Below are 17,072 nucleotides of genomic sequence, written 5' to 3' on the forward strand. Positions count from 1 at the left end.
CTTTTTTCAGACAACCGAAGTAGGAGTGAAAGATGGCGGTAATGGTTTAATGTGAACTGACCTAAAAATAGAACTAATCCTTTGTATGTATATGAAAGAGAAAGATGTACACACATAAAGAGACACAGAGTCCCAAAGATAGAGGGCAAGAGAGAAGAGACAGAAAGTCAGAGAATGTGTTTCAGAGAAAGGCAGATCTTAGAGGGTGAGAAGTGCATGAAATAAAAAGGAAGAAAGATGCATGAGACAGAAACAGAATGAGAGAGAGAGAAAGAGAGACACAGAGAGAGAATTGAGGGAGAGGGAGAGGAACAGAGAGGAAAAGGAGCATTAAGGAGAAAGATACAGTCAAAAGTAGAACCACAGCAAGAGAGAGAAGAGGAAAGAGGAAGTGTGAGATAGCAGTGAGAGGTTAGGAGGACATAATAGGTATCGATGACATCCTCTACCTGCTAAAGCCAGGTATCCAGGTCTGTGGTGTTATTACCTAGAGGAGCAAAGAAGAAAAAGAGAACGACGCAGAAAGAAGAAGAAAATAAATGAAAGGATCTCCTGCTGGGAGGTGAGGGGAACAGAGGCTCTCTTGATACTCCAACAGTTCAAGTTCAGATTCAGACCACATTGCCTCTGGGAGACACCTGTTCAACAAGGCTCCTGGCACTTAACAAGCCCAGAATGAACGGTTTCTTCATTTGTGGAAGTCCAGTGCTTTCACTTTGCCCCTAAGGTGTCCACGGAGGATTCACTGGGAAGCCCCAGAGACAGCAACATTTTGATGTTGCTTCTGAAGAATTTGCCACCTGGAAGACTCTATTTGGTTCTGGGCAAGGTGATTAGCGGGGCCAAGAGGCCCCCTTCTGGAAAGAACGTCATGGTAATTGCTGACAGCCCTCTGTACAACAGATGGAAGAGTTCAGAAACAAAAAGAATAATGAATAAGCAATCAGTCTATTCTCGGGTCTGCTATTATTGCCTTTCTAATTGGGTATCTCAGAGTCTCCTGGGATTCCCTAAACTCTGTTCCCAGAGAGACCTAGCAATCAAGGCTGGAGACATAATAACTTGTAACAAACACTCCTGTTGGAACTGATGGCCATGAAGCAGTGATAAGTGGTCCTGTTGTCTCATCTTGTCTCTCCCCTAAATCTGTGAAGGCTGGACATGGAAAGTTTTGGACCAGATGACAGACCTGAGCTTGAATCCCATTTCTGTCAATTTCTAGCTGCTTGGCTTTGGGTAAATATCACTTCATCTGAAATTAGAGTTAATAGTTCCCACCTCATATGATTTTTGTGAGGAAAACTGCTAATGTATGCAAATTGCCTGGCACATAGATTTTCAATAAATGATAATTATTAGTATTACTATTATAGAGGGCATCTTTGGTGAGGATGGAAAAGACTAGCAGCCTAACAAAGATGAAGCCAGAGCTCTGTTTTGAAAAACTACCCCTGAAGTATGTAGTAGCCCTAATTACAATCCTCATTAAGTTCTGATGAGAAATGTTTGAGAAGACACTTTTCAATCTCCCTGGAGAAAGAGAAAGAGGGAGGATTTTTTAAAAGTGAAAAACAAAAAGCAACTTTCAGGAATATCTTATCTCTTCCTAATCTTGGCGAGTGTTAAAAGAAATTGGATGAAATGTCTCACCTTTTGACCTAATAGGGGTGTTTCATAATACTCTTGTCCATGGACAATTAATGCCCAAGTGGATATATTTCTGATATGGTTTGGCCATATCTCATCTTGAATTCTAGCTCCCATAATTCTCATGTGTTGTGGGAGGGATCTGGTGGGAGATAATTCAATCATGGGGGTGGTTTCCCCCATACTGTTTTCACCGTAGTGAATAAGTCTCACAGATCTGATGGTTTTATAAGGGGAAACCCCTTCTGCTTGGCTTTCATTTCCCTCTTTGCCTGCTGCCATGTAAGCCATGCCTTTCACCTTCCACCTGATTGTGAGGCCTCCCCAACCATGTGGGACTGTGGGTCCATCAAACCTCTTTTTCTTTATAAATTACCCAGTCTCAGGTATGTCTTTATCAGCTGCATGAGAACAGACTATTGTAATTTCCCTCACAGCTCAAGACCTGGTGGACCCACAGAATAACTGAGTACATCCTGAGTGCAGGATGGAGCAGGGTGTGGACAAGGGGTTTGGATAAGAGGTTCCGAATTGAGGTTGTAGTTGGAAGACTTGCTTTGGGGTGTCTCTTTGTATGAGATTTGCCATGAGCCATGGGTACAGAGCAAAAGCTTCATGTTGAGGTGTGAGCAGCAGGATGTCAGGAGTCATGAACTTCTGTGCTGGCATGGGAGTGTAAGAAAATGCTAATGACTTTGTTCTGAAGAGTGGCAAACAGTTGACACAGAATCAAGTCATAGATAAACTCCATGCCTTTAAGGAATATTTTCGATCTTCATGCTGTGATCTGGTTTGACTATGTCCCCACCCAAATCTCACCTTAAATTGTAATAATCCCCACATACCAAGGGTAGGGTCAGGGAGAGACAATTGAAACGTGGGAGCAGTTTCCCCCATACTCATGGTAGGGAATAAGTCTCACCAGATCTGATGGTTTTATAAGTGGGAATTCCCCTGCACAAGCTCTCTTGCCTGTCACCATGCAAGATTTGCCTTTGCTTCTTTTTTACCTTCTACCATGATTGTGAGGCCTCCCCAGCCATGTGGAACTCTGAGTCCATTCAGCCTCTTTCCTTTATAAATTACCCAGTCTTGGGTATGTCTTTATTAGGAGTGTGAAAACAGACTAACACACACTGCCATGTCCCTTGCACCTTTGGACAGGTGTTCCCATAATCATTGATGACACTGTCATGATAGTAGGAGAGACGTGCCTCAAACCTCAGCCTCACAATACAGTTGACCCTTGAACGACTCCTACCCCCACACGGTAAAAAATCTGCATATAATCTTCAACTCCCCAAAAATTTAACTACTAATAGCCTCTTATTGACCAGAAATCCTACTGATAATAAAAACAGTCAAGTAACACATATTCTGCATGTTACATGTGTTACATACTGTATTCTTATAATAAAGTAAGCTAGAGAAAATAAAATGTTATTATTATGAAAATCATGAGGAGGAGAAAATATATTTCCTATTTATTAAGTGGAAGTGGATCATCATGAAGGTCTTCGCCCTCATCTTCATGTTGAGAAGGCTAAGAAGAGGAAGGAGAGGAGGAGTTCATCTTGCTATTTCTGGGGTGGTAGAGGTGGAAGAAAATCCAAGGATAAGTCGATCTACACAGTTCAAACTCATGTTGTTCAAGGGTCAGCTGTATTTCCAATTCATTCATTCATTCATTCATTCACTCAACAAATATTTACTGAATGCCTATTATGTTCCAGGCACTGTGGTAGGTAGAGGGAATATGGCAGCAATTAAAGATTTCTACCCTCACGGAGCTTCCATCCCAGTGAGGAGACACAGACAATGGGAGTAAACATAAGTAGATCAATGAAGCAATATGGTAGAAAGGGCTGAATCCAATAAGGAAATAATAGAGCAGGTTAAGACAGACCAGGAGACATGGGCAGCACAAGCTGCAGTATCAACAGGGTATCAGGCCTCACTGAGAAGGTGAAATATAATCAAAGACCCAACAGATGTGGGGTGAACCAGGAGAGGAAGACTGCAGCATGAAGATGGGTCCTGTGGGGTTTCTCACCCTCAGCACTACTGTCATTTGGGAACAGAGAATTTTCAGTCTTTGGAGGAGGAGAGCTGTCCTATGCCTTGTAGGATTTCTAGCAGCATCTTTGGCCTCTATGCACTAGATGCCAGTAGCAGCCTATCTCCCACTTTGAGACAACCAAAAACACGTCCAGATATTGCCAAATGTCCCCTGCAGTGGCAGATGACATTGTCCCAGTTGATGCACAAAGTACTCCAGGTGGGCACAGTCTTGGGGCATTTGAGGAACAGCAAGGAGGCCAGTGGGGGCTGGAACAGAGTCAGTGAAGGGGTGAGTGGTACAACAGGAAGGCAAAGAGGGAGTTGGAGGCCGGATCATGGAAGGTCTTTTCCACTTGTTTTAAGGACTTTGACTCTATGTGACGTGAAAAGGAGGGAACTGAAGAAAGAATATTGTGATCTGTCTTAAGGGAACTTGCTATGTGTCACACATTGTTGCAGAGTTCTTTACCTACATTGTACCTGGCCCTAAGGCACAAGGCTGGGATTTGAACTCAGTTCTTGCTGGTCACGTAGGAAGTAGGCAGCTTATATTTCCTGTTACTTGCCCTCACTCTGCTACTAAGTAAACAGTCAATTGTGGGATGACAATCCTAGACCTGGAATTACTACTAGAGATCCAGGATGGTTCATCAACAAAGCTCCCTTTGTGTCAGTCTGGTTTGGGGGCAAACCAGAACTCAAGCAAGATGTCATGTGCAGGTATTTATTTTGGAAAGTATCCTAAGGAAAAGGAGGAAGGGCTTGGAAAAAAGAAACAGGAAGGACGAAAAGTCAACCACATGGTACTTTATGGACCTGGTATCCACTATATGCGCATGTGGGTTCCAACCCACTAGGACCCTCTGAGGAGCTGGAAACAATCACTTAGAATTGTTCACCCAAGAGATGGAGAGGGGAATATGTGCCACTAGTCTCCAATCCCCACCCTCCCGTCCCCCTCCCTGCCATTAGTCAAAGTTTGAGCCATGGAGTATTAACCCTCTCACACATCCAGGTTTGCACATGCTGAGGACATGAGGCACTGAGTCAGAAGGCAACAGCTCTAAAGCACACCCAGGCCAGGTGCTACCTGGGTGTACCTGCATAGCTTGTTGTCATGGCAATGGTTAGAGTCAAATAAGTTGGTCAAAAGCAGGTGAAATGGGGCTCAAGAAGTATCTGATACAGGAGATGGGGTGAGGGGCTGAAGTGTTTCCCGGAATATTCTCTGCCTGCAGTCTCATTGCCTATGAGTATGGAGAGGAGGAAGCTTGGGGATAGTGCATCTTCACACACGACAGCCACCATCTTTGATTCTTGTGGAGCCTCTTAGAGCTTTTCCATCTGCCGTTTTATCTGTTCCTCACAGAAATCCTGAAGGAAAATGGCGCAGGGGTGAAGAGCCCTCTCATGCAGGTGAATAAATGTGTTCAAAGACCTTATGCAACTAGGTAAGGGTCACACAGAGTATTGGTGGCAGTGCTAATCTCAGGTCTCTAGAACTGATTCTCAATAGGAGTCCACCAACCACTTGCATCAGAATCCCCAATGTGTTTCTTAAAATGCAAATTCCTGAGCTCCCAGAGCCTCTGAATCATGGTGGTAGAGTCTGAGAAGTACCGTATTATACAAGCCGTTAGGGTTTGCCTCACCATCTGCAGCTGCTGGCCTGGACTTCACAGTAAAATGGCTGAATTGATTCCAGCCAACAGAGTCTGCGTCCAGGGCCTCAAATATAGATCTTTCTCAAATCCAGAGCTAATCATCCCTAGAAGCCTGGAATACAGAAAATAAGTCTGTTGTTGTTTTCTATATATAAGCACCTGGTGGGTGCCATTCCCAGAGTAAGACACAATGGGGGTCGGGGAGATAAGAAATGTATGAAGGCAGAGTTCCTGACCAAGAAGGTCAGAGAAGTCCTGAAAAGTCACTGAATGCAACCTCTGTATCATATGGATGAGGAAATCAACATCTAAGATGATACAGCTAGTTTCAGAGCTAAAATTAAAACCAAGAATTTCTGGCTCCTATCCTAATGCACTTAGGCATCTGCCATGTGAAAATAGCAGGGAAAATCACCTCTGACCCTCTCCCCCAAATGCAATTAACCATAAATTCTATTTGCCATTCCCCAGCACTACCCACACAGGACTGCTAGTTGCTCCTCCTGCTCCCCACTCTTCCACCCCTAAGCTCTGGATGGTTTTCTGCTATCTCCAAGTCTCCTGTCACACCTGAGGGTCTGGATCCAGTAGAATTCCCCAGAAGTTCACATGCTGTGGAACTTGCAGAAGAAATTTTGGAAAATAGCAGCAGGGATCAGGGATTTGCAAGGGTAGCAGATTAGATATCCTCCAGTTAATATAAAGATTAGGTATGGATGTGGTGAGGGTCAGAGAATGCAAGATAGAAGTGGCACACACCTGCAGTCCCAGCTACTCAGGAGACCAAGGCAGAATGATTGCTTGTACCCAGGAGTTCAAATCCAGCCTGGGCAACATAGCAAAACTCAGCTCCACAAAATATTTAAAAAATTTAGCTGGGCAGGGTGGTGCGTGCCTGTAGTTCCAGCTTCTTGGAGGCTGAGGCTCAGGGATCACTTGAGCCTTGGAGGTTGAGGCTGCTATGAGCCCACATGCCACTAGCTTGGATGACAGGGACTTTTTCTCTAAAAAGTTAAATAAATAATAATAAAAGAAAGGTAGAGATAAATTGAAGGAGAAGAAAGAGGGGTAGAAAAAAAAGATGCGAATGAGTAGAAAACAGATATAGAGAAGGAAACAGAGAAAGAGAGAACAACGTATAAGGAAGAAAACAGAGTCTGCAATTTCCGTGTCTGCCTCCTGCACTAAATGCCAAGGTCTTGGAAGGCAGGACCTGAGTCTGATTCATCTCAATGTACCAATGCTTACCCCTGTTTGACATGTAGCAGATGCTCAACATGTATCTGTCAAATAAGCCAGGGAATATAAAGTCATTTCAAGCTACAACAAACATACAGAAAGCACATCACTATTCCTATTTTATACTTGAGAAAATCTAGGTCAAGAAGGCAAACTGATTGCCCAAAGTGACATGGGCTATAAAAAGTTAGGCTGAAATTGTATCTTCAACGAGTCTGACCCCAAAACCATTCCCCATATTTTTGGCAGGTAAATTCTCCAAACGTCCTGCTTTTAGGAACCAAGGAAAACTCTTCTTCTTTAGTGGGACTAGCTGGGCCAGGGCTAAGGTCCCTGAGAAGTCAGCAAAGGGAAGTATAACCAACACGATGCTGATTCACCTAGATGTCCTCATATCCTTCTTCCTGTTTCCATGCCCCTCCTTTGCAGATTCTGTCTATAGTTCTAACCACTAGCACCTGAGATTCTTGAAGAACTTCTCCCTCAATATGCAATAAGCCAGAGTTGATAGATGCTCCCATCTCTTTGGCAAATGACTGGCAGGCATGTAAAAAAAGCAAGCTCCCTTGCTTGAAGTCAGTGCAGATTCTAAAGAGTAATGCACATAAGACATACCCTCTCTGTGACTTTGCCTAAAATTGTGTCATTGCTTGGGTCCTTCTCCTTTTACCTAACTTCTGCCATCCCCTTATCAGTTTCTTCCGAAATTCCTTCCTTCCTTGTGCATTAATTCCTGCCTCAGGATCTCTTTCTGGGGACCCTAACAAAAACAAAATGGACAAGCCAAGTTACCACATTAGCCTGGTTCCTAATGGGTGGCATTAAATCAGTAAATACTTCCTATTAATAACAGCCCAAATTTGTTGAGCATCTACCATGAGTAGATGTTTTGCAAATCTCATCTCAAACTGCTGAAACAACACAAGGTTGGTATGACTGGGCTTGCTCTACAGATGAGAAAAACTGAGCTCTGAAAGGCTCAGTAGCTTCCCCAAGGTCACATAATTCGAAGTGCTAGAGAGAACTCCGATCCAAGGTTACCTAACACCAAGGCTTCCCTCTACCTGCGGTGCCTCTTTTGATTTCTTTACAGTGCCTGCTTTCTATTGTCCATCTTCTACCTTCCTTATTTTTATTTTTTGGAGAAGGCGAAGGAGAAGGGTGATAGCAAAAGGAGTCTTGCACTCTCAGGGCCCAGCACCATGGCTGGCACATCGTAAATGATCTGTATTTGTTCAATGAATTACGAAATGAGGTTCTTGGAGCAGAACCAAGCACTCAGTGGTGTTCTGCACATTTTGTCCAAAAGTCTGTTGACTCCAAGTGAGAAAGAATCAAACACCCATGAGGAAGATTCTCATAGCAACTAGTAAGACCCAAGAGAAAGGCTTTAAGACCTACACGGTGCTGAGTTTTGGTACCCTAGATATAAGAATTCAACAGACACCTAACTTGTAGAATTCCAGTAACTTCAGCTCAACTGCCTTTGAAAAGTGGACAGCAAAAATCAAAAACAAAATTACAACATCAAAAACAGCTTCAAACTACCAGAAAATAAGACACCTGCATATCATAAGTTGCCTTTTTAGAGTCTTCCCATTTCTTACCTTTTAAGATAAAAACAATAAAATGTTCTATTTGGATGCTGATACTTTTAAAAATGAGTTGCCCTTTTATAATGTTTTAAAAAGTGGCATTATAAGATGTGAATCTAACTGAAACCTCTGAACTTGCAAAAAGGGAAAATTCAAGAGGATGTGACAAAATTATTTCTAGCAACCATGACATTTCTTGATGTGAAATGCTTTCTTCGAACTGTACAACACAGCATGAGTTAGGATTTGGAATCTGACAAGAAAATAAGTGAGATGCCAAGCTGACGATGAAGACATTTTTCTTCTACAAAGGTACTTTTATTTATTTTTTTAACCACAATAACTGGATCTAGATAGTATCAGCAACTTTAAGAGGGTTAAGTGGGGTGCTAGAAATGGCAGAACCAGAAAACTCCAGGTTTAGATTCTCGTTCCAGCACTTGCTCTGAGACCTTGAGTAAGACATTTAACCTCTCAGTTCCCTTATCTATAAAATGGAGTTATAAATTCTTTCAGGGTTACGGAAAGGATTAAAGATCAGGTATGTAAATGTCCAAGCACAGAGTAGAAGTTTAGTTAAGATGATTGATGTGGTTTCACTCTGTGTCCCCACCCAAATCTCATCTCTAATTGTAATCTCCCTGTGGGAGGGACCTGGTGGGAGGTGATTGGATCATAGAGGCAGTACCCCTATGCTGTTCTTGTGATAGTGAGTGAGTTCTCAAGAGATGTGATGGTTTACAAGTGTGGCATTTCCCCTTTGCTTGCTCTCTCTCTCTCCTGCCACCATGTGAAAAAGGTGCTTACTTCTCCTTCCCCTTCCGCCATGGTTGTTAGTTTCCTGAGGCTTTGCAGCCATGTGGAACTGGGAGTCAATTAAACATCTTTCATCATAACTTATCCAACCTAAGGTAGTTCTTTATAGCAGTGCGAAAACAGACTACTGCAATGATGGTAATGATGATGATGGCAACAGATAACATTTATTTTTTTTAATAGTGTCAGATACAGTTCTAAGTGCTTTATCTTTTGTATTTGTTAAGGAAGTTCTAGCTACCCTAACAGATAAGCCCTGAAATCTCCATGCTTAACAAAATGATAATAATAGAAGATTATTCCTTACTCACATAAAGTCCAGTTGGTGGTAGGAATGGTGGTAACGGAAGTTACAGCTTTACAAAACCATTTAGAGACTCAGGCTGACTAAGGCTCAGAGCCCCGGCAAGAAGAGAAGAATGAAGCATTTCCAGCGCCTAATCCAGTACCAGATACAAAAAATGTTCAATAATTGGTAATAAAAGAAGCTGTTGCTATTAGCATTATGATGATTATCTTTCAAGGCTGAAACTGAATGTATGAGATAGACTGTATTAGTCTGTTCTCACGCTCCTGATAAATACATACCTGAGACTAGGTAATTTATAAAGAAAAAGAGGTTTAATGGACTCACACTTTCACATGGCTAGGGAGGCATCATAATCATGGTAGAAGGTCAAAGACAAATCTTACATGGTGGCAGCAAGGAGAAGAATGAGAGCCAAGGAAAAGGGGTTTCCCCTTATGAAACCATCAGATCTCATGGGACTTACTATCATGAGAACAGTATGGGGGAAACCACCCCCATGATTCAATTATCTCCCACCAGGTCCCTCCCACAACACATGGGAATTATGGGAGCTACAATTCAAGATGAGATTTGGGCGGGGACACAGCCAAGCCATATCAAAGACTTATTTTGATTTTATGTGGTAAATATGTTCTTAACAGGATGGATTAAATAAAAAAAAAACTAGAATCTGACAATTTCTGGGACAGTGTGGTTTATAATTGGGATCTTGTAATTACTGGGCTGGAGAGAGCTTGCTGTTGAAGGGAGGACATTAGTATTAACTGTCTCCAATAAAGCCTTAAATAAATAGGCAAGAGCTTCCCGAGCCTTGGACATTTGTCTTTCTTCTCTGGGATGGGTGAAGAAATGGGGACATTCATTGTGATCTACTCCAGTGTTGGTCTAGTCTCATTCCAGGGAAAGAATTCAATCACTTTCAACAGGTGACACAGCATGAAAGACTGTCCAGAGCTGGAGGTTATGTCAGAGAAAACCAGGTTTCAATCAGCTTTGCCACTGACTTCCTGGAGAATCACTCTAATAACAAAAGCTAATGCTGAAGTATTTACTAGGTGTCAAGCATTAAGCTACTATCTTTTTATCTTTTATCTCTCATAACACTCAATGATAGAGATACTATTGTTATCCCTATTTAAAAAGAAGCATGAAGAGAATAGGTAAGTAGCTCTAAGTCCAACTAGTACACAAATGCTTCGCCTGGGATCCACATACCTGCAGAGGGATATGTGGATGGCGTTCAGTGGGTTTGTGAAATTAACTGGAAGAAAATATATAACGTCTTTACATTCACTGGCCTCTAGTTAAAATTTAGCACATCCCTCAATTATAAATGTAGGCAATAAGACAGGGCACAGAGGCTCACGCCCATATCTTAGCACTTTGAGAGGCTGAAGTGGGCAGATTACTTGAGCCCAGGAGTTCGAGACCAGCCTGGGCAAGGTGGCGAATGCCCATCTCTACAAAAAAATACAGAAAATTAGCCAGGTGTGGTGACACATACCTGTAGTCCCAGCTACTCAGGAGGCTGAGGTGGGAGGATTGCTAGAGCCTGGGAGGTCAAGGCTGCAGTGAGTCGTGATTGCACCACTACACTCCAGACTGGGCAACAGAGTGAGCCACTGTCTCAAAAGCAAATAAATAAATGTAGGCAAAGAGCCACCTATCATATTAGCAGTGACCTGGGACTTTGTCAACAGTAGAATCACAGATATTGTTGTATCACATTGCATATGTAGCAGGTAGCTCAAAGAATTGTTTGTGCTCATCAATACTTTGAAATCCATCAATAGATCATGTTATTTATAGCATTAGTTGAAAAGCACATATACAGTTGATCCTAGAATAATGCAGGGTTTAGGGTCACCAAACCCCATGTAGTCAGAAATCTCATATAGTTTTTAACTCCCCAAAAACTAAACTACTAATAGTCTACTTTGACCAGAAGCCTTACCAATAACATAAACAATGAACACACATTTAGTATATTACGTGTAATATGTACATAAAAAACACTGTTCTTATGATAAAGTTAGACAAAAGAAAACATTATTTTTTTTTCCACCATAGAAAGCATTGTCAAAGTAACCGCTGAGCTAAAGCTGGCCCAAGAAAACGTTATTTTAAAAAATCATAAGGAAGAGAAAATATATTTACTATTTATTAAGCAGAAGTGGATCATCATAAAGGTCTTCATCTTGGTCATCTTGATGCTGAGTAGGTTGAGGAAGAGGAGGGCTTGGCCTTGCTGTCTCAGGGGTGGCAGAAGTGAAAGAAAATTCACACGTAAGTGGACCCATGCAGTTCAAAGCTGTGTTGTGCAAGGGTCAACTGTATTACCATATCACAAATCCAAGTTTTAAAAAAATATTTTTATGACTATATATCGAGATAATGGATTTCTTTTATAATTCTATGTATTTTATTTCATGCCTTTAAAGTCATTATTCTGAAAAAGGGAATCCACAGTCAAAAGGATTCATGGCCTAAGAACATTAAGAATATCCATAGTAGCCCACGGCTGCTAGAGCATCAGAAAACCCTCAGCATAAAACTGGTGTAAACCAAAAATAAAATTCCAAGGCCCCTGAAAGACTGGTTCAGGCCATCAAGGGAAGTAGAGGTTGGACATGCCTCATTATACCTCTCCTTAACATCAACACAGACTTTAAATCTGATAAGAAACATTTTACAGCCTGTTCTCTCTAAAGCCTGCTAGGTAAAAGCTTCATCTACATGATAAAACTTCGGTCTCCACAACCTCTTATCACAACCCAAACATTCCTTTTTATTGATCCCAGGTCTTTAGACAAACTCAACCAATTGTCAGCCAGAAAATGTTTACATTTACCTATATAGCCTGGAAGCCCCCTGACTTGGAGTTGTCCTGCCTTTATGACCAAACCAATGTATTTCTTAAATGTACTTGATTAATCTCTCACACCACCCTAAATTGCATAAAATGGAGCAGCACCCCAACCTCCTTGGGCATATGTCATCAGGACTCCTGAGGCTGTGTCACGGGTACACATCTTCAACCTCAGCAAAATAAATGTTCTAAATTAACAGACTTGTCTTAGATTTTCTGGGTCCACACCGGGTACTTGGCAAGTGCTCAATACTCAGAATCTATTACAATAATGTTATTATTATACCCACTAAATGCCTGGTCATGCAGGAGCAAACCTTTGAAAGTGGTAAGAGACTCAATTCTGTTGGCTGTACCCATTTTATGGTGATCAGGAAGAACAACACTCAGTCAAGTCAGAGAGCCCAGTTGAAGATTATTAACTGCAACCTCCTCCTTCTGAAGGAAGATGAAGAAGTAGCGCTGCAGAAAAGGATAGTTTCAAGGTATGTGGCAAGTTGGCATTGGAATCAATACCACCAACCAAGTCTCCTGGAGACAGGACACAACCTTTCAATATCTGACACGAAGCCAGATGATGAGAGCTCCTCTCTCTGGAAGCACATAGGTCCATTCCAATTTCTTCTGCATCTTAAGATCCTTGGGATGATCTCACAGATGTTGGATGATGAGGCAATGTGGCACCGTGCAAAGCTTCTCACCATAGGGTCCAGGAGCCACTGCAGTGCAATGACAGGGAGCTCGTTACAAACACTGGGCCCTGGTCCCCAAGTCAGAGCTACCTCATCTGAAGTTCTTTGATGGAGCATGGGAATGGGTATTTTTATCAAGCTGCCCTGCTTATATTTGCATGCTAATTCAAGTAATAACTTTTTTTTTTTTGAGAGGAAGTCTCACTTTTGTCCCCCAGGCTGGAGTGCAATGGCACAATCTCGGCTCACTGCAACCTCCACCTCCCAGGTTCAAGTGATTCTCCTGCCTCAGCCTCCCAAGTAGCAGGGATTACAGGCACCTGCTACCACGTCTGGCTAATTTTTGTATTTTTTAGTATAGACAGTGTTTCCCCATGTTGGCCAGGCTGGTTGCAAACTCCTGAACTCAGGTGATCTGCCCGCCTCGACCTCCCAAAGTGCTGGGATTACAGGTGTGAGCCACCATGCCTGGCCCCCAGTGAGAACTGTTGACAGAGCCATTAAAGCATGAGCTCTGGAGTTCGAATCCCAGTTCTATCATGTACTAGTTGAATTGCTTTAGGAAAATTACTCAAATTTTAGATAAATCTCTAAACAGCATCTCCAAAGCATAATAGTACTTACCTTTTGCAGTGTGAACCAATGGTGCATTGGATAGGTCATCAACAGTGTGCGGCTCTGCAAATAAGCTTGTTATGATTGTTGTTGTTGTTTATGAGTTATAATCAACCAAATTGCTCACTAGAGGAATAGCGTGGCTCTCCTCACAGAGGAGTAATTCTATGACTGTATTCATAGGGCTGTGACGTGAATGACTCCCGTCATCAACATTTTCACAGTGCTGAAAGTGCATCCTCTGCCTTACAGACTTCTCTGATAACCAGAACTATGCCCCAAAGACAGCCCACAGGATCTGCTCTCGGTGATGCCAAGTGATCCTGTGGCCAACGAAGGGTCTTCAAATCCCAGAGGAAAGATCCTGATCCTAACCCTGACTGCAAATTGTGGTCCATTCTTCCCTTTGCTTGACATTGACAACACCTCTAAGCATCCAGAGAGTGGAAGTTTCATTTCCCAGGGGCCTCAGATCTCTGGCTTTGGGCAGCCACTGTGAGTTCCTGGCCACATCCTTAGTGTCTTTGGGACTTCCGCGCACAATGACTGGCTTACAATCACCAATAGGTGTGTCTCTGTGCCTAAGGATTCTTGACACCATGAGAATCCTTCTACCTTTGCACATGACAGCCTAGAGGTATCTGAACATTAGCATCCCTGAAAGCAATTGTGAAACAATGTCTGATGGCCATGGGTATATAAACGCCCAAGCTCCATGTTACCTGGGCAGGATGATTCTGTGTACGTGTTCAACACCCTCTCCCAAAGTTTCCCTGCAGCATGAACCCCAGCCGTGCATAGTGGTAGCCGGCATGATGTCATATTCTTCTTGGCTGCTTTCCCTTCCTTATTGAACCTCCCACCCCTCCCAATATTCTCTTCACTTCTCACATCCTCATCTCAGAGACTCTTTCCGAAAGAACCATATCCATACAAGTTTCTACCTGAAAATTTCAAACTCCATGCTACCAGAGGCCAGACAGGAAATAAAATTTAACAAATAGGAGAAGAATCCAATCTTCCATTCTTTCAATATTTGTGTCTTCTATGATCCTGATCAGTGTTCAAAACCAAGTCCAGATTGCAGCAAGATTCTTGACCATAAAGGATAAATTGAGTTATGATGAGGAAACCTAGTGATGATAGATTTCTAAAGGAAAGGATGTGAACTAGGAGATGTGATGCAAACTTACCAGAAAGGTTGCAAACACAAAGTTTCCTGGAAAATGTATACGAGTTGCTGTTAACTAGAAATTGCCTTTGCCTGAAACTTCCCAGACATTCTGAGTATTAAAGACCTCCCTCTCTATGCTAATATTGGTGTTCCCTGGTGAAAACACAAATTAGGATGCAGGGCATTAGAAAGATACATGACAACCCCAACAGCATCACATATAATCAGTTTTATTGCCAGGTAAGAAATTTATATTAATATAGTGAATACATGTTTACAAATAAACATTCTTAGAAAACAAACGTGTTTTTTTCTTCATTGTAGGAAGAATTATTCGTATCATAAACTCTGCAGTTGTTGACAAGTATTAACACAAGTTTACTTGCAGAACATACAGTTACTAAAATATTTGCACATAAAATATGCTCCATTTACACAAAAACTGGGAAGAGTTAGATGGGGAGGCCAGGCAGAGCCCAAGGCAGATGGAGGCTGAGATACTGTGAAAGGGTTAAAGGGAAGTCAGACTCTGGTCCCATTGGGTTGGAAATCAGGGGACAGCTAAAGGCAAAAAATAGGGGCTGGTGTCAGGGCATGGAATTAGGAAGAGGACAGCCTCTCTGCTTTGTTCTGGTTTCTCTTCAAGGTGTCACTACCCTAGCTATAGGGTCCTTGTCTTGGTACATGGAAGTCACAGATAGTTCCATGGGTTGTCCTGTCTTTCAGTACTGTGAGGTCTGTCTACCCTCCCAAGAGGAAGCCAAAGAACAAAATGACCTTCCCTGTCCAAATTTTCCTCTTCAGTTCATCTCCCAAAGCCAACTGGAAGATAAGCTAGGAAGCACTTCCTAAGCTTTCCATCCTAGGCAGGACTACGTGGGAAGTGCTGGTCCTTCCCAGTACTGGCACTGTGGCTATGTTTTAATGACCAGGCTGCACCCTCTCCTGCCCAAATTACAACTGCAGACCCCAAGGAGCCCAGTTCAATTGATGAAGTTTATTCAGAGGAGAAGGAGCATGCAGAAGGAATAAAATACTATCAATTCGGAGGCCAAGAAAGACTCTTAATCAGAGTTGAGATGAGGGTGAAATGAAGTGGACTAGGGGCAAAGAGCAAAGATGGGTTAAAAGGGAGATAAGAATTATAGAAACTTTGAGCTGGAAACGTCATAGTTAAGTCAACCCAGGATTTTCTGAAGTGTGGACTGTACACACCTAGTGTGTGCACAGTGACCATAGGCAGTACATGGATACAGCATTGCTCAACACTGACTTGCCTAGGAAATGACTCCCCTATCATTTACCTTCCAGTCCATCTTATTACTACAAAGAGAAAGTCTTCATTGGGTGCTGGTATCTTTAACAATTATTTAACACCTGCTAATATCATTCTGAGAGAGAGAGAGAAAGAACGAACCCCAGGTTTTAGTTCAGACTCACAGACAACAGACTCCAGCTGGAATTTAATCATTGCTGCTTGTTTCCTTTGTACTTATTTTTATGCTTACTTTCTATTTACAGCAATTGATGATGTTTTAAAAATTTGTGATCAAGACAGGAAGTTTTCATTTTAAAAACAAAATGTATTCAAATGAATTAATTTAGATACAAATATTGTGAAGGTGATACACAGAGATGTCAAAGTGTGTTACAGGTACATAGCTCATTAACACCAAGGAAGCTGACCATGTCCAGTGGTATTTGACTCTGGGAAGCGCTGTGGTCTCCCCAAGGAGGCCAAGAAGGTGGGCACTAAATCTCTGACTCCTGCTTTGTACATCATGGTGCCTTTTTATACATGGAGATCTCCTATCGTGTGTTCTTTGAAAGATTTTTTTTTTTGAGACAGAGTCTCATGCCGTTGTTCAGGTTGAGTGCAATGGCAGTTTCAGCTCACCGTAACCACCGCCTCCCGGGTTTATGTGATTCTCCTGCCTCCGCCTCTCAAGTAGCTGGGATTACAGGCATCTACCACCATGCCTGACTAATTTTTGTATTTTTACTAGAGACGGGGTTTCTCCATGTTGGCCAGGCTGGTCTCGAACTCCAGACCTCACATGATCCACCTGTCTCGGCCTCCCAAAGTGCTGGGATTATAGGTGTGAACTACTGTGCCCGACCAAAAGATCTCATTTTAAAAAACAGGCCGAGGTTTTGCCGTTTCAAAAAACCTTGACTGACCCCAATGCCCCATGTTTCAGATGGGAGGCTGAGGCCCAGAAGGATCAGCTGCACTGTCAGTGCCCTCAGATCTGCTCGGAGCGAGGAGGAGAATAAATATCTGGTTTTGCTGATTTCACGATGTCAGAGTAGAGAGACAGGTGAGGCAGAACCTTGCAGTTCAGGATTCCAGAAAATGCTCCGAGTCTTGTTTGACCAGACCACTGATA

This window comes from Sapajus apella, unplaced genomic scaffold, assembly GCF_009761245.1.
Source record: "Sapajus apella isolate SASKATOON/1434 unplaced genomic scaffold, GSC_monkey_1.0 scaffold51, whole genome shotgun sequence".
In the NCBI taxonomy this organism is placed as follows: domain Eukaryota; kingdom Metazoa; phylum Chordata; class Mammalia; order Primates; family Cebidae; genus Sapajus; species Sapajus apella.